The sequence below is a fragment of the Engystomops pustulosus genome, chromosome 1 (genome assembly GCF_040894005.1).
Source record: "Engystomops pustulosus chromosome 1, aEngPut4.maternal, whole genome shotgun sequence".
NCBI lineage: Eukaryota > Metazoa > Chordata > Amphibia > Anura > Leptodactylidae > Engystomops > Engystomops pustulosus.
In genome coordinates, this window is record NC_092411.1 from 51,444,445 (window position 1) to 51,469,633 (window position 25,189).

Here is a 25,189-nt window from a genome sequence, read left to right on the forward strand (position 1 = left end):
TATATATTAATTTATGGGCTTGGTTACGGCTACCCAGTAACCTGTCAGCTGGAAGCAAAACCACAGGTTGGAGATGGACCTGAAGGTGTGTCATTCTAGATAACCAGAAGCCAATGTGCAACCACAATGGCGCAAACAGTGGGCAGGTCCACCATATATATATATACCTTACTAATGTAAGGTAAAATTCAGAAACCATGTTATATAGTTTTTGTAGCAAATTACATGATAATTAGTTTAGTTACACAGTTTAGTTAGTATATCATCCCCACTGTGTAAGGTGGAATGGGAGCATTTGTAGGAAGGCACCTATGTGGTATTGAAGGACCAAAAGCATTTTTACCTTCTGGTTCTGGCGTCACTAATATTGTACTGGAAAAGATGGATCTCTTTTCAGTAGCAAACAATGAAAAAGGTTCCTCCAAAATATGTTGGAAACCAACCATCTGGTGACAAATTGCTCAATATGTGATTGATGTTACAATAATATGTACATGTATTATCCCACATCTAGGTACTAAACTACAACACTGACCACACTGGCTGACCATCAATCACATGGTCACCGTCATCAATTCCGTCCGCTTTCATCATAGTGTTATGGGGTATATGCCATAATTCTTGGCAAACTGTTAAAAAAAGCCAATAATGAATGTTAATAAATGTCACACAACCCCATAATGAGAAAATCTGGAGGAAAAATGGAAGGACAGATAGTGGGTTAACTATAAAATGCTGGAATGGCAGAAATAGCAATTTAATTGTTGCTACCTGCTGATAAAACTAATAACCAGTTGACATTTATTAGTCGGAACACTACAGCAGATAGATGATACCACCATACAATTAAAAAGACGCAGAGAGCAAAAACATTTATTTCATGATAGATTCCCTTCAGAATGTGCCCTGTTATTTTCCCCAAAGTACTCGACTAGTGTAGATTTGGTTTATGATCTATCTACTCTGACAAACTGTTGTTTTGCCATGTCTTTGTTATCGTGATGCTTTAGGGATGCTTTCAATTGTGATAAATGTTTATTTTGCGCTCCGCTTCAGAGAGTTTACTGTGTCTGTCCAAAGGGTCTTTCCGCCATCCGTTTTGTTTGTGTTGATTCAGAATTGACCTGTCTATAAACTGGCGGTCTGTTGTTTTTTTCTCTTTTTTTTGTTTTTTATCAGATTCACCAGCTGCAGTGGTGATGTTGTTAATGGAGTTGTTAGTGAAATGTCAGTCTGCATATTGGCACACATCCTGTATGAGAGAGTAAACATGTAGATGTTGTTAAGAAATGTTGACACCTTCAAGAGAAGGTAGAGACTGAGGACGAGGGATCTGATGGAAAATGTTGGCTCTCTTTGGAGAAATAATAGAGGTAGAAGAAATTCATTAACTTGAGGCCTCATGAGAATGCCAATAACTTTTCCCAATGTTAATTGACATTTTCAGTAATATAGTTTCGAGATTAACATCAAGTTAATGAGTTTTGTCCAAGTTTTTAAGTTATCAATGAGCCCCAGACCCCATGATCTGGTTAAGGCCTTATTTTTTGTATGATGACTTTTTATTTTTAGTGGTACCATTTTGACACACATAACTTTTTTTTATCACTTTTTAGTGAATGGATTTGATGAGAAATTAACAGTTTTTATTTTTTTATGGCATTCATCAAGAAGGTTCAATAATGTTTCTGATTTATTGTATAGATTGTTACAGAGGCAAAGAAAGCAAATATGGAGGGGGTGTTATATTTCATTAGATGTGTATAATGGTGTTTGGGGGACTTTATTTATTCTTATTACAAAATTTTTCTTTGAAATTTTTATTTTACAGTTACCAAATATGTTATGGTTTTTGTTTCAGCATTTTTGTGAGTGTAAATTCTTGATGTTGTGTATTGTGGGAACTATAGATCTGCTCACTTTGTGTCAAATCCCTATTTGTGCCTAAACCTCCACTTCGATGTGAGTTTTATGTAAAAACATACGTTATCAAGACAAACAAATTATTAAACAAAGTGCAATGAAATGTTTACTAAAGAGTAAATAAACTCTTTAATGCAATTTTGAAAAATAATGTAATTTTTCTGTTTTCAGATAATATGTGCTTTGTTCGGTTTCATTTGTAAACATCAAAATTGTAAAAATTGCTCTGCCCAATAACGCCACAACATATCCAGAAATGCCTGGCAGTGAAAGGGTTAATACCCCTTGGTTGAATTCCTGGGTGAAGATGCTTATCATCTTTCTCCTGTCTATATATCTATCCATCTCCTATAATCTGACCATTTATATATCTCACTTTTTATCTATTTATCAATCTTCTATCTTCGACTGTATTTATCTCTCATGTATATCTACTGCTTGAAAAAGGTGTAGTATCACGCCGAAACGTTGCTTTGATGGAATAAAGACTCACCTTCTTTCACACATCTTGGAGTGCTGCCTCTTCACTGAATCAATTGCTGTGCTTCTCTGGATTGTTCTTTTTTTATTTTTACTGTATATATAACGTACTTTATAATTCTGCATCAATAAATTTCTATTATCTTTCATATTTATCTTTATTTCATTTATTTATCTATAATAATAATTAATAATTTCTTTATTTATATAGCGCCTACAGATTACGCAGCGCTGCACAGAACTTGCCAAAATCTGTTAATGTCCCAAATGGTGCTCACAATCTAATCAACCTACCAGTATGTTTTGGAGTGTGGGAGGAAACTGGAGAACCCGGAGCTGCCCATCAATCTCCCCATCATCTATCTCCTACAAAATTATTCCATATTACAGATTATTTTACCATACTAAAGGAAGCCTCTTACAGACTGTGACTGGTCATAAAATAGTTTTATTTTGGGGCCGCACTTTAAGTTTTGCCCAGGGTCCCACTTTGTCTGAAACCGGCCCTGCGGAACTGTCTAGGAAATGGAGGTCCGCTGAACTCCTTCCCACAGCCAAGCTGAATGGAGAGAGTGGAATGCGGTCATTCTCTATTCAACTCTATAAGAGCGCCAAGAAGAGCCGAGAATATACACTCATTTTAGGGGAATTATTATAAGTTTAAGTAAAACTGTTTTAGTTGCCCATGGAAACCAATCAGAGCTTAACTCCAATTTTATAAACAGCTTAGGAAAAATGAAAGTAGAGCTCTGATTGGTTACCATGGAAAACTAGAACAGTTCTGCTCTAAGGGATGTCCCCCCATTGCTCCCAAGGAGCTGAATGGTTATTGGCTAAGCATGCGAGGCACTCTCTATGTTCATCCCGACTGCAAGAAGGAACTCTGTGGACCTCTGTTTCCAAGAGTGGAGCCAGCATCTATTAACTTTTCATGCCATATCCTATGTCATGAATGATTAAGATGGAAATACCCCTTTAAGTAGAAAAACCTTGTCCATACTCGCATATAAGACCGGAGAACATAATTGTCATCATCTTGTGTGATCAGTTTGCTTGTAATGGCCAAATAATATTTACAGTAAAAATCTTACATCCAGTATATAATCCAAATTGCTTATGTTTAACCATAAAACATTGTGCATGTTGTGCATATCGCAAGGTTATGGAGATTGATAAATGGCACAAGGCTCTCAACATTGGACTATAACATTTTGCACCATGCTGCTATAACACCACATGAGTAATGGTGGTGACAACCTTGTAAGGACACAGTGACAAAACCAGTGCCTTGAATAACGCACAATCTCAACCACCTTGAGGTTTCCACCATATTACATGACTTTTAGATTTACAGTAGGTGGTATGACACATTGAAGCTACTTATAAATTCCTGGTGTAAACAGCTGGCTTCTGTTTCTATGGGATTCTGCATTCTATAGACAGATGATATTAATCACCTTCATGATATTTATGAACACTTCTCCTAAGATATTATGCATTCTAGTGTAGAAAGTAATGACTTCTGGTTTCTTATATTTGTTTCTGCAGCTGCCAGATATTGTTAATTAGTCATTCAGATTTATTCCATGCCCTCTCTCCAGCTCACATTGTCACCATATGTTTAGGAAGATTCCTTTACTTTATTTTTCAAAACTTACAAATTCTAGCAGGATTATGTGGATTTGATACATGCATTTCAACAGGGTATAGAACGATCTATGCAATGTTCTTATACACTAAAGTGAAGGAATGAATGGAGGATATTGTCAGTGTTCTCAGGTAGAGCATAGAAATTGCCTATAAAGCTGAATTCCTATTGGTTGTGTGCTATTTATAAAAAAAATTGCTTTGAAAATAAAGTTGTTAAACTTGTGGACTTCATGTGGTCGCAGGAAAGTGCAGAGCTAGACTAGACAATCGTATGCTGGACAAGATTTATCAATTTATCTTATGCTGGATGATAAATCTGGCTCGGTATAAGGGTACATTCACAGACACGTATGGCTGGGAGAACATACGGCGGCACACTGGAGAGAAGGACGGTTGAGCGCACAGTAAAAGCGTCTGAAAACTGTAAAACTATTTTCAGGTACTAATTAAATAACTATGTCAATCAGATGTGTCCTGAAATTTCTACTTTTCTGACCCACAGAAAAACACCAAAATAACTTGATAACTAGCATTTTCAAATGTCTGCTCTATGTTGAAAATATCTTAACATGATTGACATATATCATTATTTAATGTTGACAGATATTTAATACAACGTCTAAAAAAGATAAGCCAATTAAAGAAAAGGTCATCAAAACCCCATCACAATAAAAACCATGGGGTTTAATCCCTTCGGTAAAGCTGCCACACAAATTAATTTCATAAATATAAGGTGCTAGACAGACACGTTGCGACTTTAACCACTTCGACTAATAGTACTCCACGTCGTGATGGTACACACAGAGTCGAAGCTGGTTGCACTCTGCAGCGGAGGTGAACCGGCGTTTTGAGCTCCGCTCACAGGTTTTAAACTTTGAAATGCGGTCAGCATAACTTGGCATTTAAATGGCTGCAGGTTTGGTGCCCCCCACCCCCTGCTTTCAAGATGTTCATTGTCAATACCTGTAAGGTCCTGTCACAGATGGGATCTTATAGGCAGTGAGTCAGCCTGTGGTTCTGCTGGTTCATGTCCCATAAAGGGACAAGGAAAAAAATGTTTAAAAAGCTAAAAAAAAACCTTCGGATGAAGTGCGTCCCAGCGTGAAACAGCCATCATTATTGTTTTTTGTGATATCCTGCACTTTCTGTCCTCCTCTCCCCCTCGACTGAATGGCATGTAGCCATGTTGTGTTGTTAATTAGTACTAATAAATGCCTAAGAAGATCTCAAGGTGGTGAGTACCATTTCTTTTTCTTCTTCCATATGCGATATTCCATATGTGAATTTACTTAGAGTTAATACCCACAATCGGATGAATCTCAGATTGTGGTTGTAACAGTGGGGTGTCTGTTGTAATATACAGCAGGACGTAATAGTATGGTACAGGTTGGGAAATTACATCAGTCCGTGCAGTACTATTACGTCCATGTTGGGAAGGGGTTAAAATATTTCCAGATTACCGATCCTTGATTGTTTCTTAAAATTATGTTAATTATCACTTATTGTAGAGAATGGGGGACCCCACAACACTTTATTTTAAAATAAATAGTCAAATGCGTCAAACAATGTGAGACCCCTCCAAGTTTCTATAATCATCCAGATACAATAAAGTAGCAGAAGCAGCCTGGCATAACTTGAGTAGGAAAGCCCAAGATTTCCTGGTGCCAGAGTGTTCTGTGGTAAGAAAACTGGTGCTAAAGCAGGCGTTTCCCTGTCCCTCCTGAACTGAGATTTCATTTGCAAAGAGTTTGCTCTAAAATTAAAGCTCAGTAGAAAACAAAAAAATATGCAGTAGTGTTTTTACTGGTGGGGTCACTTGGGAGCAATAAAATCCATTAGACATTATCTTGATTTTTGTTTTAAAATCTGTGAGTACTGAAATCAATATTTTTTTTAGTTATTTACTTGAAATACTATTGATGCTTGCAAATTTTTATATTTACGTCCAACAGATACTGTATGACCTCCCAAATGTCACTGAAGTACCCCAGAATGCATAGTCACCATGAACGGTGTCACGGTTACACCCGCGATCCTCGGTACGGATTGAGGGTGTACCCGTGCCTGCTGCCGCGGTCCCCGCTCCCCCAGCTCTCACTTACCTCTCCAGGCTCCGGCCTGCACTGTTGCTCCCAGCGTGTAGGCCGCATGCTGCTTCCATGCAGTCGCGTGCTCCTGCCACTAGAGGGAGCGCGCGGACTTCTCCCAGCCTTAAAGGGCCAGCGTCCTCCTTACTGGTTCTGGCATTCCAGGCTTGGCTATAAAGCCTGGCGACTCCCAGCATCCCCTGCCGGATCTTCAGCTCATTCTACTGAGGTGAAAGCCTTCTTGAGCGTTTCCAGACGCCTCTGAGTTCCCGTGTTTCCCGAGCGTTTCCAGACGCCTCTGTGTATTTTGCGATTCCTGTATTCCTGGTTTCCTGTGTTTCCTTGTCCTGTGGTCCTGCCTGCCTTCCTGTGGTCCTGCCTGCCTTCCTGTGGTCCTGCCTGCCTTCCTGTGGTCCTGCCTGCCTGCCTTCCCGTGGTCCTGCCTGCCTGCCTTCCCGTGGTCCTGCCTGCCTGCCTTCCCGTGGTCCTGCCTGCCTGCCTTCCCGTGGTCCTGCCTGCCTGCCTTCCCGTGGTCCTGCCTGCCTGCCTTCCCGTGGTCCTGCCTGCCTGCCTTCCCGTGGTCCTGCCTGCCTGCCTTCCCGTGGTCCTGCCTGCCTGCCTTCCCGTGGTCCTGCCTGCCTGCCTTCCCGTGGTCCTGCCTGCCTGCCTTCCCGTGGTCCTGCCTGCCTGCCTTCCCGTGGTCCTGCCTGCCTGCCTTCCCGTGGTCCTGCCTGCCTGCCTTCCCGTGGTCCTGCCTGCCTGCCTTCCCGTGGTCCTGCCTGCCTGCCTTCCCGTGGTCCTGCCTGCCTGCCTTCCCGTGGTCCTCGTGTCCCTACCTTGGCTGCCACCGTGGGCCTAGTCGCACCCGTGGAGCGACCTGGTGACTCCCGCCGCAGCAAGACCATCCCGCTTTGCGGCGGGCTCTGGCGAAGACCGGGAGTTCACTTAGACTCCGCTCCTGGGTGCGGCTAAGGTTGTTATCTCCCGCGGTGGTCCAGGGAGTCCACTCTCTTAGTCCTAAGGGACTATTCCCCATAGACTGTGACAGTAAGATCCGGCCATGGACTCCGCCAAGGTCATGATCTCTGCCAAAGCCATGAACAATGTCAAGGATCCGTACCAGCTTCTGGGTGACTTTCCCAGCACTATTGCCCAGCAGGCCCAAGAGATTGCTGCGCAAAAAGAACTCTTGGATAAACTCGCAGCCACCCTGCGGATTATTGCCTCCCAGCAGCAGGCTCCTGTGACTCCTTCTGTTGTTTCTGTCCCCCAGCCATGTTTTTCGGCAGCGAACTCTGGATCAGATTTTTTGATGCCAAACAAATTTGATGGCAACCCCAATTTTTGCAGGAGTTTTGTCGTCCAGTGCTCGTTATAAATCAAGCTGACGTCCTCCCAGTCCACCCCCGAACGCACTAAGTTGGCATGTGTTTTTTCTTTGCTCACTGGAGAGGCGCTAGACTGGGCTACTCCTCTATGGGATAGTGGTGACCTGGACATGGTTACTTATACCAAGTTCCTGGCAAAAATCCAGTCCAGATTTGAACCACCTCAAGTTCGATCACCTCATCTGTCCTGCATGGTTCCAGGGTCTCCAGTGGCTCCGCAGCTTCCCAGAGCTGCTCCCGTGGCTCCGCAGCTTCCCAGAGCTTCTCCCGTGGCTCCGCAGCTTCCCAGAGCTTCTCCCGTGGCTCCGCAGCTTCCCAGAGCTGCACCCGTGGCTCCGCAGCTTCCCAGAGCTGCTCCCGTGGCTCCGCAGCTTCCCAGAGCTGCACCCGTGGCTCCGCAGCTTCCCAGAGCTGCTCCCGTGGCTCCGCAGCTTCCCAGAGCTGCTCCCGTGGCTCCGCAGCTCCGCAGAGCTGCTCCCGTGGCTCCGCAGCTCCCCGCAGCTGCTCCCGTGGCTCCGCAGCTCCCCGCAGCTGCTCCAGTGGCTCCGCAGCTCCCCGCAGCTGCTCCAGTGGCTCCGCAGCTCCCCGCAGCTGCTCCAGTGGCTCCGCAGCTCCCCGCAGCTGCTCCAGTGGCTCCGCAGCTCCCCGCAGCTGCTCCAGTGGCTCCGCAGCTCCCCGCAGCTGCTCCAGTGGCTCCGCAGCTCCCCGCAGCTGCTCCAGTGGCTCCGCAGCTCCCCGCAGCTGCTCCAGTGGCTCCGCAGCTCCCCGCAGCTGCTCCAGTGGCTCCGCAGCTCCCCGCAGCTGCTCCAGTGGCTCCGCAGCTCCCCGCAGCTGCTCCAGTGGCTCCGCAGCTCCCCGCAGCTGCTCCAGTGGCGCTCCAGTGGCTCTCCAGCCTCCGCAGCTCCCCGCAGCTGCTCCAGTGGCTCTCCAGCCTCCGCAGCTCCCCGCAGCTGCTCCAGTGGCTCTCCAGCCTCCGCAGCTCCCCGCAGCTGCTCCAGTGGCTCTCCAGCCTCCGCAGCTCCCCGCAGCTGCTCCAGTGGCTCTCCAGCCTCCGCAGCTCCCCGCAGCTGCTCCAGTGGCTCTCCAGCCTCCGCAGCTCCCCGCAGCTGCTCCAGTGGCTCTCCAGCCTCCGCAGCTCTCCGCAGCTGCTCCAGTGGCTCTCCAGCCTCCGCAGCTTGCCAATGCTGCTCCAGAGACTCTCCAGCTTCCGCAGCTTGCCAATGCTGCTCCAGAGACTCTCCAGCTTCCGCAGCTTGCCAATGCTGCTCCAGAGACTCTCCAGCCTCCGCAGCTTGCCAATGCTGCTCCAGTGTCTCTGCAGCTTGCCACTGCTGCTCCAGTGGTGCCCCAGACTCTGCAGCTTGCCACGGCTGCTCCAGTGGCGCCCCAGACTCTGCAGCTTGCCACGGCTGCTCCAGTGGCGCCCCAGACTCTGCAGCTTGCCACGGCTGCTCCAGTGGCGCCCCAGACTCTGCAGCTTGCCACGGCTGCTCCAGTGGCGCCCCAGTCTCAGCAGCTTGCCACGGCTGCCCCAGAGACTCCGCAGCTTGCCACGGCTGCTCTGACCTCCCCTGAGGCTGCTCCGGTGTGCCTAGAGCCGACCCAGCCTGCTTCCCAAGTCTTCCCGGTGCCTTCTCTCCTCCTAAGGTGTCTCATCACCAAGAAGAATTGGAGGAGGCGAAGAAAGAACAGTGGGCTGAAGAAGAAGAGAAGAGGGGCCCTAAGGGGGGGGGTACTGTCACGGTTACACCCGCGATCCTCGGTACGGATTGAGGGTGTACCCGTGCCTGCTGCCGCGGTCCCCGCTCCCCCAGCTCTCACTTACCTCTCCAGGCTCCGGCCTGCACTGTTGCTCCCAGCGTGTAGGCCGCATGCTGCTTCCATGCAGTCGCGTGCTCCTGCCACTAGAGGGAGCGCGCGGACTTCTCCCAGCCTTAAAGGGCCAGCGTCCTCCTTACTGGTTCTGGCATTCCAGGCTCGGCTATAAAGCCTGGCGACTCCCAGCATCCCCTGCCGGATCTTCAGCTCATTCTACTGAGGTGAAAGCCTTCTTGAGCGTTTCCAGACGCCTCTGAGTTCCCGTGTTTCCCGAGCGTTTCCAGACGCCTCTGTGTATTTTGCGATTCCTGTATTCCTGGTTTCCTGTGTTTCCTTGTCCTGTGGTCCTGCCTGCCTGCCTTCCTGTGGTCCTGCCTGCCTTCCTGTGGTCCTGCCTGCCTGCCTTCCCGTGGTCCTGCCTGCCTGCCTTCCCGTGGTCCTGCCTGCCTGCCTTCCCGTGGTCCTGCCTGCCTGCCTTCCCGTGGTCCTGCCTGCCTGCCTTCCCGTGGTCCTGCCTGCCTGCCTTCCCGTGGTCCTGCCTGCCTGCCTTCCCGTGGTCCTGCCTGCCTGCCTTCCCGTGGTCCTGCCTGCCTGCCTTCCCGTGGTCCTGCCTGCCTGCCTTCCCGTGGTCCTGCCTGCCTGCCTTCCCGTGGTCCTGCCTGCCTGCCTTCCCGTGGTCCTGCCTGCCTGCCTTCCCGTGGTCCTGCCTGCCTGCCTTCCCGTGGTCCTGCCTGCCTGCCTTCCCGTGGTCCTGCCTGCCTGCCTTCCCGTGGTCCTGCCTGCCTGCCTTCCCGTGGTCCTCGTGTCCCTACCTTGGCTGCCACCGTGGGCCTAGTCGCACCCGTGGAGCGACCTGGTGACTCCCGCCGCAGCAAGACCATCCCGCTTTGCGGCGGGCTCTGGCGAAGACCGGGAGTTCACTTAGACTCCGCTCCTGGGTGCGGCTAAGGTTGTTATCTCCCGCGGTGGTCCAGGGAGTCCACTCTCTTAGTCCTAAGGGACTATTCCCCATAGACTGTGACAAACGGCTAGTGAATTCACCAATAACTGGCTTAATTTTTAATTTTGTGTTACCGATTGTTTGTTCCTTTGTTCTTACAATCTGATACTAAAGTTAGAATCAAACTTCAGTGAATTGCAGTAGTTTTTTTGTAGTAATTTTACTTTGTGGAAAAGCAGTCACCTCCATCTACTAGAACACACATTATATAAAGTTTATTGTTTAACTGCAGAAAAAGTGAAGATAAAAGAAATATATTGCCAAACATCCACATCAGCATAGAGCAGAAAGAATGGCTTCTTTAAATATCCACGTCTAGGAAGGTCTTTGGTTTTTACTTGTTGAGGCTTAATTGTTTGGGCAAATTCAGATAAAGGATATGAAGTGTAAAATTGAACTTGTATTGAATGGAACACTATTCAATAAAGGCACATGCTGTGCAGTAGTTATACGGAAGAACAATAGAAAAGGCAATCACATCTTATAATATTGCTGGGGACGTGGTGATAAAGAAAAAAAACACAACAAATACGTGAGAAGGAAAAAACCATACATATAAAGTAAACAAAACGATACTCTGGAGAACAATGATCCAGGCAAAGAAAATTAGCATTATGGAGGACAAAAATAAAAGAGACCAATAGCTTCAAGACAATTGCGAGAGACTGGTGGGAAGGAAGATTGTCTCTATATTTATCGGACAACAACAAGATGTTTGTACAAGCACTTCAAGGGTTTGATCAACATAACTAAAAGTTATGGGCATATCTACAGTAGGCAAGACAGAACCCAGAAACTTAATGAGGTGAGCGCGGATAGTTTTATCTAGTGAGAGGAGGGCTGCTGAGAAGTCTTTAACTATAACAGGTGCGATATCAAATAAAAATGGAAGATGGCTCAGAGCAAAACAAAGGAAGAAGAAGTACAATCAATCTCTCCATGGGCGGCATTCACTCTATAAAGGAAGAGACCAATTGAGAAGGCGGAGGTAAAACTGGGGTCAATAAAGACTACAAACAGTATAACAAATGATATGGTGTTACATCTCTTAACATAGGTGGCATCCGATGGTGAAAACAGAGCATCGAGCATCTACAAAGAAATTCTCCAGTTCGTTTGTGTATTTGAGATATTGTAGAAGCTTTCCTACGATTTTACATCTGTTGAAAGAGACTGGATAAACATTTTGTCAACATAAATGTTTGATCTTAAGACTCTTTGTACATTATTGGGGGGTTTTCCAGACGACCTAAAACCTGCTCCCCCAACCAATGAGCTGATACTGGTGCTGCATGTAGATACTACTGCTATATTCATGGTAGAAACCATTTAGTGCCAGTTAAATGGTGGCTTACCCTGTTCTGCTGTTGTAGAAGGTCTGCTTTCGTCTCTTGTGTGCAGTAGTCTCATACACATAACTGCTATCAGCTGGTCATCAAAGGTTTTGGTTGCTGCACTCACATTAATCACATATTAATAAACCTGTCCTATTGGTGTATATTTAATAAAGAAAGCGATTTAAAGAACCCCAAAATTATGATCTGTTTCTGCATTTTGGCAGTGAAGCAGTAAGAACATTCCTATTTTGGGACATCCTGTAAATCCAAGGGTCCTCCATATTTTCATTGAATCATTGTAATATTTTATTTACTGTTTGTTTTAATATATTATTTACTGTATGAGTATTGTGTAGAACTAAGTTAAGTATATTAGTCTGGACCTCTAAAACTATTCCAATTATCATGTGGATCTGCTTAATGACCAGACTTTATTTTTAAAATCTGCCCTCTGTCACCATAATTGGTTATAACTTTGAAACGCTTTACCATATCTAGGTGGTTTTCAAACTGTTTTCTCATGACACATTGTACTTCATGTAAGTTGTAAAATATAAGTGATAAGTTTTGCAATTCGTTCTGAAAAATGTATAAAAATTTGGCAAAAGTCTTGAAAAATTCTTCATTTTTAAAGTTTTAGATATTCTGCAGATTAAATTACCCAAAAATTCATAACTAACATTTGTGGAATGTCTGCTTTATGATGACACAATGACATAGGAGCTTATTTACTAACCGGCCACAGACACACTTCCATCGTTTTTTCCAACGTTTTCGGGATTTGCTCCGCTGGGACAGGTATTTAATTGGGGATTGTGTTGCGGCTGCGCTGGCTTTGATGCGGCAGAGATCGGGGGGCAGGCCGTCGGACAATCAAACTGATTCAGACTGAGCGTGGGATTTAACTTTCAAATTGTGTCACAAGATCAAGCACTTACATGCACCAGGAAGAAGAAGGTGAGCTCAGGCGGACCTGAGCGGGGAAGAAGATGCAGGAAATCAGGTGCATAATCGTAGTGAATTGCGGCACAGTGCATTCCGGTCGGACAATGCACTTTCGGGAACTCCGCGGACCTGGTAAGTAAATGTGCCACTTAGTGTCCTTCCATTTTTCTAGGATGTTATGAGGCTTAGAACTTTAGGTGACATTTTTCTCATTTTCATAAAAATTTCCAAAACTCACATTTTGAGGGACAACTCAGCTATCAAGTGACTTTGAAAGGCCTAAATAATAGTAAAACCCCCACAAATTACCCCACTATAGAAACTACATTCCTCTACATATGTAAAACAACTTCTATTAAGTATATTAACCCTTTAAGTGTTTCACATTGTTTAAGACAAAATGGAAGTATAATTTAGAAACTTTTTAATTTTGGGGGGAAAACACATTCATTTAGGCCAAAAAAATGACACTTTGCAATTAATTAAATAATGAAACGCTCTGCACAGTTTGATGCCCAATTTCTCCCGAGTGTACCAACACCCCATATGTGGTGGTAACCTGCTGTATGGGCACACGGCCAGGCATAGCATGAAAGCAGCACCATTCAGAGCAGATTTGTACTGTAACATTGTACGGGCTATAAAATGTTTATTTTTTTTTGGTAATGTGAATATATGAGTGCTTATTATTTGGGAGGGGAGATACACAGTATAGTTAAATAATTTGGCTAATTCACAAAATTTTATTAACTATATCAAGGGGGACACAAACAGAATCATTTGGAATTTCAGCACTTTTTTTGCCCACTCCTCATAACATAAAAATAATATTTTATCTTTATTTTCTGGTTCATGACAAGTACGGTGATACCTCATTTATATTACATATAGTTTTATTTTATTGAGCAAAAGCAATATTGGATGAAATCACAATTTTTTTGGTATGAACAACTCGTATCATTTTAGGGCGCATAATTTTTTTTGATAGCTTTTTAGTGTGTTTGATGAAAAATCATATATTACAGGAAGTTTTTCATGATAATTTTTTTTTCAATATTGATTTAGATTTATTGTACAGATTAATAGGGACATGGTGTGCCAAATAGGTTTTTGCGTGTTTTTGTGTTTTTATAAACTTTATTTGTTTTTTTTATGTAACTGGGCTGATAAAAGGGGACTTTTATTTTATTTATTTATTTGATCATTGTTATAAAATGATTTTTACTTTTTAAAAATGTTAAAATTTTTCCAGACTTGGGCATGAACAAGCATTTGTCCAGTCACTTGTTCAAGCCCTAATACACTGAAAAATACCTGTGTAATATAATGTAGGTAACTGAGCATGATGAGCATCCTTTGTTAGTTACAGCTGGGTCCTTCCAGGAGACAGAACCCGGCATGAGGAGGAGCCAGCACACGCCGGACCCCAGGGCTGCAAAAGGAAGGATTGGACAGAGGGATGCTTGCCTGTGATGTGTAAGGGGTTAAACACCCAGGATCTGATCCCAGGTGTTAGTGCCGGATCTGGGCTGTAATGACACAGGACCCGATGTCCCACAATCTACGCGCCAACGTAGAAAAGCAGCGTGTCAGAAGATGTCCCCTTAATTGCCACTGTAAAAACCTTATGCGGAGGTCATTAAGGGGTTAAAGAAATTAGCAGCAGGTACCAGATTAACAACAGTGACTTTCAGGTATTTGAAAGTGTTCTGTAATTTTAATTAGTGTTCTTTAACAATTATTTCATTTACATCTTATTTCCATGCTTTAGAATACATCAAATGTATGAAATAAGATTAAAATATTGCTAGTTTACTCAGGTTATATTGAAATAAGATTAGACCTTGGCATTTAGGAAATTCTCATTTTGATCTGCATTGTGTATATAGGTATATATGGCATTTAGGAAGTTCTCTCATTTTTATCTCCATTGTGTACATACATATATTTATATAAATAAGCATATGCAGTTTGAGGTTAGCCAAAGGCAGAAGTAGCTCTATCTAGAGGGATAAGTGTAAATCTGTCCTTTATTTTTCATTCTCCTTAAAGCTACTTGAGAATTTGGCTCAAACAACTGCCCGCGTGATTATAGACTAGTGCCATTATATTGCTTCTTTGTTAAACTGTTTAATTGAAGTTTACATTGTACACAATGCCCAATCACTCTTTGACTTCAGAATGCTTTTACCTGGAAAATGTTAATCTGAGGAAAGCAGATTCCCACTCTAAAGGCATTTCGTAGTCCAGAGTCATAAAGGGTCACTCGGCTTTCTGTCTCTGCTCTGGATCCTTTCAGACTGAGCAATTGGTAGAGAGGTCGATAACACCAGACAGCTTCTGAACACTGAATTCACAGAGAAAAACTGAAAAGTTCTGTTACATATGAATGTAAATTTCCTCTTTCATCCCAGATTGTTTATGTATTTTCACTTCATACTTTTCTGTTATTATTCAGCATTTCCCGATTTTTCCTTCCATTATCCACTATAGTAAATTTGACAGTTACTTTTATCATCACCATTACTTCCTACACCACTGGATTTTATATAAATAAAATGGATGTATCTTTTTGTAATCTTAAAGTCAAAACAACTATAATTTACATTCTTCTTACTTTATATTTATATAACAACAACAAATTATTATAGAACAACCAAGCAACTATTTTAGTAAAAGAATTTAAGACCCACATGCTATGGTGTCAAGAACTCAGTGGCCAGGAAATCACTTCCAAGAATAGCCATGTCGTCACTTACACTTGTACAGATACTCAGGGACTTACTAAACACACAGGGGAATTTGCGTAGAGGCTTACGGTCATTAGCACCTACAGGAACGGTCAATTATTGGGATAGAGCTAAACACATTCAACTCACTTCATGCTTGAGAAAGGTCTAATTATTTACTAAAATGTTGCCTATGGGTATCGTTATGTATTAAGCAGAAAATTCACATTGTAAGGCTACTTTCACACTGCCATATGCTTGCCCGGCCATAGCATGGGCACGATTACAGCATCAAGGTGGACAGGTGGAGCAAGGCATGGCGCTTGTTTGTAAACATGGAAAAAGCGCATGCTCATTATTTTCCCATGCACGGTATGGTACAGTAGCACATGTGCGTGGCACTGTGTCATGGCCGGGCGCCTTTGGCATCTATGGGGATGTTTAAATAATTAATTACAGCCAACAAATGGCACATAAGGCGTATATTGCACTGTCCATATGCAGGGCATAAGACTAAACTAAGAATTACATCTCACATACTAGACAGAAGAGATAATGTGCAGTGAACATATATACTGTACAAATAAAGCTAATTGTATTCTTTAGCTTCCATATATAAAGTAGAAAGGTGCATCTCAGGGTTCTGGCGTAAGGGTTAAGCTTTGGTTCCTCCTATCACCAATCCTCACTCTAACACCAGTTTTGGAAGAAAGCTTTAACTCATAGACATTGTTAGTTAGTTAGTTAATAGACACTACTGTTACTGAAAGTAGTCACCAAGTAGAAGATTAGTCAGTAACTACAGTACTGATCAGAAACAGGCAGAAACGGCATATTTTATTCTTCTCCATATGGTACAGAATTTTAGAGTACCTGTCCCAGTCATAACTTACTGGTGCAGAATTTGCCCCCAGAAGTCAGAAGTGGTGAGTTTCCCATGACTGTTTAATGGCATCAATGGACATATGCAAAAAAAACAGCTCATTATTGGTGGTGATGTCCATGTATTGGACTTCCAGGTAAAATGGTACCAGAATAGAAGAAATGCTGTAAAATGTAGCACCAGGGTAGGTATTTTTTTATTTCAAATTTCAGACCCCAGCGCCACCTAGGCCTTCAAGTTCCATCTTTCTCGGTACTGCTATTTCTATCGCCACTAAATAATAAGTTATATTTAGTGAAAGGGGGAACAATTTTTTGGGAAAACCTTTCAGCAATCATTTATTTTTACAAAATGATCAAGTCAAGTTTTGATTTGCAGAATAACTTTGGAATATCTGTTGACAATATCATGAGGTTTAATGGGATCTGGATACTTCTGTTTATTTGCCCTTTTGTTTATGAGTTTTTGTAAAACAAGATATGAACAAGTAAGTGAGCTTTCAGGCTGACCCTGCTCTCAAGGCAGAAATGGAGAACACATTTTCATGTAATCAGATGCTCTGAACAAAGAACTTATTCATCACCTCTTGTAAAGTTCAGATCTTCCATCTCTAAATTATCGTAAGAAGCGATGATTATTCAATAAGTGCAGGAAAAACAAACTAATGTGTGTGACTAATCTACTAGAAATACAACTGTCTGCAAAAAGCACAAGTAGCTTTACAATCAACTAAAATGTGGTATCGATAGTGTTGATTCTTTTTTTCTTTTTGTTGTTGCCCTAATGGCAGTAACTGTGACATTTTTCCCATGGGGCGGAGGGGGGTCGTGTTGTTATTGTTCCTTTTATTTAAGCTAAAACAGTGAAAAATGATGTATACATAATGTATGACCCCCATTTAGATATGAGAATCACCATTTCTCTGACCAGTCTTCTTCTGGGGTGATCTTTTGTTCCTGCACCTATGGTTTCTGTCCTCTGGGGATTCACATTGTGCATATGACATCTGAGTTGATACGTACTATTTTCTATTTGGGTTTTTTAAACAGTAAATAAAGGCAAAGATGCTATAGTTCCTTTGGCCATGGAGTCTAAGAGGTGAAACAGAAATTTAAAAAACAGAATAATTGGCTGTGCGGGTACATTGGCAGTACAAGCGCAATCTCCTGGATGTACATTTTTGTTCTGGGGTGATCATGGTCTCTCATTCAGGGGCCAAGTATGGCTACCTATGACTTGCAAGTGTAAAATGACAATCACAGTTGCACTGGAACTATTAACAGTCACTGACCACAGTAAAAAATCAGTGTCCTGAACTGGCCATTATTTTACATCACCAGGAACAACTAATGGTAATCAGAAGACAAACAAATAAACCCATCACTGTGTCCACTATATCACACAGGAGTAGCTGCTCTTCCATACAGGTGATTTTAAGTGATAATGCAGCTTGTCCTATTTTCCTAAACTGTAACTACAAAAACTCATATAAATTCACTTTACTGAATGGAAACCAATGAATAACATCACCACATATTATTCTATAGGCCATTAAAGAGTTTGTCATCCCCTTTCTAAAGAATTGTATTGTGACTTCTGTTCCCTCTTATTAATGGAGGGCAGGTAGAGAATGCCTGCAGAGGTTCCATTCATTGTCTATGGGAGTGCCAATAATAGGTGAGAACAGTGTTGGGTCACCTAAGACTCTATAACAGAGGATGATTTAGAGTGCTTTAGGTAGCTAGTCAATGTACTTGCATAGACAGTGCATGAAGTGAAAGGATGCATGATTGACCTGCTGCCCCAAGAATTAGAGATAAAGTGACCCTATTATCATGATCAGTGGGGTTTGAGTGGGCACATCACCATCACTAACATTGTTAAACCCTATTTTGTGTAGACAACCCATTCAATATAAAAATCCAGGAGAACGTCTATGGTAGGAAAGATATTTTTCTGAATTGGAAGCCTCCTAAGCTCCCCGCGTTGGCCAAATGGATCTCGCTGATTAATGCAGAACTTCCAGTTTATAAACTCCACTAGAGGTGCTCCAGATTGCTTCTCTTTGATCTCAGATGAATGTATGATAAATATGGCGAGGGAGTGGGAGGGCCTTATACTACTAAAATCCCACACTTCCCTCTAGCCTCATCTCAATTAGATTAATGGAGCTAGCTAAAGTGTTATCTAACACTACAAAGGCTGCAAAGAAAATATGGGAGAAGCATCTTTACTAGAGATGGGCAAATTTATGTAAATTCGATCTAACCGGTCTGCCAAATTTTTGATTAGAACCGGATCGAATCATAACAAATCACGGCATGTGAGCCGAGCTGAGCCCTCTCTATAGCCGGTAAGTCTTTGCTGCATACAGTGACGAATACAGCCATACAGTGAGGAACACAACCCACAACCCTGCCATACAGTGAGGAATAGTTCCACCATACAGTAAGGAACACTACAGCCACACAGTGAGGAACACTACTGTCATACAGTTAGGAACACTACCCCCATACAGTGAGGGACACTACCGCCATACAGTGAGGGACACTACCCCCGATACAGTGAGGGACACTACCGCCATACAGTGAGGAACACTAACACCATACAGTGGGGAACACTATCCCCATACAGTGAGGAACACTACCCCTATACAGTGAGGAATACAGCCATCCAGTGAGGAATACTACCCCCATACAGTGAGGAAAACTACCCCCATACAGTGAGGGACACTACCCCCATACAGTGAGGAACACTACCGCCATGCAGTGAGGAACACTACCCCCATACAGTGAGGAACACTACCCCCATACAGTGAGGAACACTACCTCCATACAGTGAGGAACACTACCCCCATACAGTGAGGAACACTACCGCCATACAGTTAGGAACACTACCGCCATACACTGAGGAACACTGCCCCCATACAGTGAGGAACACTTCCCCCATACAGTGAGGAACACTACCCCCATACAGTGAGGGACACTACCCCCATACAGTGAGTAATACTACTCCCATACAGTGAGGGACACTACCCCCATACAGTGAGGAACACTACCACCATACAGTGAGTAATACTACTCCCATACAGTGAGGGACACTACCCCCATACAGTGAGGAACACTACCACCATACAGTGAGTAATACTACTCCCATACAGTGAGGAACACCACGGCCATACAGTGAGGGACACTAATGCCACACAGTGAGGAACACTATGGCCATACAGTGAGGAACACTACCGCCATACAGTGAGGAACACTACCCCCATACAGTGAGGGACACTACACCCATACAGTGAGGGACACTACCCCCATACAGTGATGGACACTACCCCCATACAGTGAGGGACACTACCCCCATACAGTGAGTAATACTACTCCCATACAGTGAGTAATACTACTCCCATACAGTGAGGGACACTACCCCCATACAGTGAGGAACACTACCACCATACAGTGAGGAACACCACGGCCATACAGTGAGGGACACTAATGCCACACAGTGAGGAACACTATGGCCATACAGTGAGGAACACTACCACCATACAGTGAGGGACACTACCACCATACAGTGAGGGACACTACTCCCATACAGTGAGGGACACTACCCCCATACCATGAGGGACACTACCCCCATACAGTAAAGAATACAGCCATACAGTGAGGAACACTACCCCTATACAGTGAAGAATACAGCCATACAGTGAGGAACACTACAGCCATACAGTGAAAATATGGGAGAAGCATCTTTACTAGAGATGGGCAAATTTATGTAAATTCGATCTAACCGGTCTGCCAAATTTTTGATTAGAACCGGATCGAATCATAACAAATCACGGCATGTGAGCCGAGCTGAGCCCTCTCTATAGCCGGTAAGTCTTTGCTGCATACAGTGACGAATACAGCCATACAGTGAGGAACACAACCCACAACCCTGCCATACAGTGAGGAATAGTTCCACAATACAGTAAGGAACACTACAGCCACACAGTGAGGAACACTACTGTCATACAGTTAGGAACACTACCCCCATACAGTGAGGGACACTACCGCCATACAGTGAGGGACACTACCCCCGATACAGTGAGGGACACTACCGCCATACAGTGAGGAATACTACCGCCATACAGTGAGGAACACTAACACCATAGAGTGGGGAACACTATCCCCATACAGTGAGGAACACTACCCCTATACAGTGAGGAACACTACCACCATACAGTGAGTAATACTACTCCCATACAGTGAGGGACACTACCCCCATACAGTGAGGAACACTACCACCATACAGTGAGTAATACTACTCCCATACAGTGAGGAACACCACGGCCATACAGTGAGGGACACTAATGCCACACAGTGAGGAACACTATGGCCATACAGTGAGGAACACTACCGCCATACAGTGAGGAACACTACCCCCATACAGTGAGGGACACTACACCCATACAGTGAGGGACACTACCCCCATACAGTGATGGACACTACCCCCATACAGTGAGGGACACTACCCCCATACAGTGAGTAATACTACTCCCATACAGTGAGTAATACTACTCCCATACAGTGAGGGACACTACCCCCATACAGTGAGGAACACTACCACCATACAGTGAGGAACACCACGGCCATACAGTGAGGGACACTAATGCCACACAGTGAGGAACACTATGGCCATACAGTGAGGAACACTACCACCATACAGTGAGGGACACTACCACCATACAGTGAGGGACACTACTCCCATACAGTGAGGGACACTACCCCCATACCATGAGGGACACTACCCCCATACAGTAAAGAATACAGCCATACAGTGAGGAACACTACCCCTATACAGTGAAGAATACAGCCATACAGTGAGGAACACTACAGCCATACAGTGAAAATATGGGAGAAGCATCTTTACTAGAGATGGGCAAATTTATGTAAATTCGATCTAACCGGTCTGCCAAATTTTTGATTAGAACCGGATCGAATCATAACAAATCACGGCATGTGAGCCGAGCTGAGCCCTCTCTATAGCCGGTAAGTCTTTGCTGCATACAGTGACGAATACAGCCATACAGTGAGGAACACAACCCACAACCCTGCCATACAGTGAGGAATAGTTCCACCATACAGTAAGGAACACTACAGCCACACAGTGAGGAACACTACTGTCATACAGTTAGGAACACTACCCCCATACAGTGAGGGACACTACCGCCATACAGTGAGGGACACTACCGCCATACAGTGAGGAATACTACCGCCATACAGTGAGGAACACTAACACCATACAGTGGGGAACACTATCCCCATACAGTGAGGAACACTACCCCTATACAGTGAGGAATACAGCCATCCAGTGAGGAATACTACCCCCATACAGTGAGGAAAACTACCCCCATACAGTGAGGGACACTACCCCCATACAGTGAGGAACACTACCGCCATGCAGTGAGGAACACTACCCCCATACAGTGAGGAACACTACCCCCATACAGTGAGGAACACTACCTCCATACAGTGAGGAACACTACCCCCATACAGTGAAGAACACTACCGCCATACAGTTAGGAACACTACCGCCATACAGTGAGGAACACTGCCCCCATACAGTGAGGAACACTGCCCCCATACAGTGAGGAACACTACCCCCATACAGTGAGGGACACTACCCCCATACAGTGAGTAATACTACTCCCATACAGTGAGGGACACTACCCCCATACAGTGAGGAACACTACCACCATACAGTGAGTAATACTACTCCCATACAGTGAGGAACACCACGGCCATACAGTGAGGGACACTACCGCCATACAGTGAGGAACACTACCCCCATACAGTGAGGGACACTACACCCATACAGTGAGGGACACTACCCCCATACAGTGATGGACACTACCCCCATACAGTGAGGGACACTACCCCCATACAGTGAGGGACACTACCCCCATACAGTGAGGGACACTACCCCCATACAGTAAAGAATACAGCCATACAGTGAGGAACACTACCACCATACAGTGAGTAATACTACTCCCATACAGTGAGTAATACTACTCCCATACAGTGAGGAACACCACCACCATACAGTGAGTAATACTACTCCCATACAGTGAGTAATACTACTCCCATACAGTGTGGGACACTACCCCCATACAGTGAGGAACACTACCACCATACAGTGAGGAACACCACGGCCATACAGTGAGGGACACTAATGCCACACAGTGAGGAACACTATGGCCATACAGTGAGGAACACTACCACCATACAGTGAGGGACACTACCACCATACAGTGAGGGACACTACCCCCATACAGTGAGGGACACTACCCCCATACAGTGAGGGACACTACCCCCATACCATGAGGGACACTACCCCCATACAGTAAAGAATACAGCCATACAGTGAGGAACACTACCCCTATACAGTGAAGAATACAGCCATACAGTGAGGAACACTACAGCCATAGAGTGAGGGACACTACCGCCATACAGTGAAGAATACAGCCATACAGTGAGGAACACTACAACCATACAGTGAGGAACACTACTTCCATACAGTGAAGAATACAGCCATACAGTGAGGAACACTACAGCCATACAGTGAGGAACACTACTTCCATACAGTGAAGAATACAGCCATACAGTGAGGAACACTACAGCCATACAGTGAGGAACACTACTTCCATACAGTGAAGAATACAGCCATACAGTGAGGAACACTACAGCCATACAGTGAGGAACACTACTTCCATACAGTGAAGAATACATCCATACAGTGAGGAACACTACTTCCATACAGTGAAGAATACAGCCATACAGTGAGGAACACTACCGCCATACAGTGAGGGACACTACCGCCATACAGTGAGGGACACTACCTCCATACAGTGAGAGACACTACCTCCATACAGTGAGAGACACTACCGCCATACAGTGAGAGACACTACGGCCATACAGTGAAGAATACAGCCATACAGTGAGTAACACTACCGCCCATACAGCGAGGAACAGTGAGGAATACTACCCCCATACAGTGAGGGACACTTCTACTATATGGCAACATTCATAAATTAGAAAATGCTTTGCTCATTTTATATGCATAAAAAATTATCTTTTACATGTATGTGCATTGCATTTTTAAAAAATTTCTTTCGCTCTGTAAGTTTTGCAACAATATTTATCATTTCACAGATCCTCAAATTCCTGTTCCTCAAATATGTAAATTCCTCAGTTTTATCACTTTGGTTATTAAAAGTATCTCTTCATAATATAGTAATACTCACATTTTTTCTATTAGAATTTTAGAAATGCAGAAGATTTCATGTTAATAAGAAATGCTTCAGAAGTTAGGATATTAGGTGTCTATTTATATTTTGTTTTATGTAAAAGTTTTTCAATGAATTGGGCACAATGAGATTTTGATTCATGCTGGCATTATCTTGATTCCTTTTCAAGTGAGTGGACGAAAGTGCTGTGTGCTGTGCACTCCCGGAGGGGAGAGGATCGATCACAGTTTGCCTTCTAAATATTGAGAATTTATACATAATTTTCCTTTTCATTTTGATTTCAATAAACAGCATTTAACCATTTCTTACTATGTAGATTTTTTTTTCTGTCTATTTTTTTTTTTTTTGCATGTATATCCCGGTTTCTATAATGTTGTTCTTCCCGATCCAAATATTTTGTATGTCAAGCATAGGTTTAAAAAAAAAAAAACATGAACAATTCCGTATACCTCATTCATACCTTGTACAGTCTCTTTCCCCAGCAGATACTTCTCACTTCACTAAAATCTTCAACCTCTCTCTTCTGGTATGTGTGGGGACAAGTGTATGGGAAAAGTCTTTTTGGGAAGAGTCTGTGGACCCTCTGGACCACCGCGGGAGCTAGCCGCAACCCAGGACCAGAGTCTAAGCGGCACCTGGTCTTCGCCAGAGCCCGCCGCAAAGCGGGATGGTCTAGCTGCACCGGGGTGCCACCAGGTCGTTCCACAGGTACGACAAGGTCCACGGTGGCAGCCAAGGTAGCAATGTAGGAACAGTCCGAGCCTGGGGAAACAACAGGGATACAGCGCTGGAAGCAAACTTGGAACTTCGTAGCTGGGACACAGAACAGGAATGCAGGCACGGGATGGAGTACAGGCACGATGACAGGAGGCAGGTCCACAAGGACGGACCACAGGAGCAGGACACAGGAACTGACCACAGGAGCAGGACACAGGAACGGACCACAGGAGGTGGACACAGGAATGGGACACCAAAATGGCAGGACCTCAGAATGGCAGGACCTCAGGATGGCAAGACCCCAGGAGCCACAGGATCTCAGAAGCCACAGGACCACAGGGATGCCACAGGAATGCCACAGGGATACAGGAACGCCACAGGGAACTCAACATCAAAGAGGAACACTGGAAACGCTGGAGACACGGAGGAACCTTGGGAAGCCAGGAACATGGAGGAACACTGGTAACACACAGGATACACTAGGAGCATATGGGAACGCTGGGGATAAACAGGAGGCTTTCACCTCAGGGAGAATGGTTTGAAGATCTGGTGAGGAATGCTAAAAGTCACCCGATTATAAGGTGGAGCCAGATTAGCCAGCGCCTATCAGGACGACGCAGACACTTTAAATCTTAAAGAGCCGGTGTGCGGGCCATGGGGTAACCACACCACAGGGAAGGGCACGGGTGTATCCGTGATCCGTACCAAGGAACGTGGGTACGGCCGTGACATGGTGTCTATCCCTCTTCCTTCAAGCATGCTGTTGTAACCCCACAACTGAAGAAACCTTCCCTGGACCCATCCTGTGCTGTTCAGTACTGACCAGTCTTTAATCTCCTTTTCATCTCCAAACTCCTGGAATGTCTGCTCTATTCTCGTCTGATCCATTATTCTTTCTTTATTGGCCTGAAGGATGTGGTACAGTCTTAGTTCTCTTCCTACCT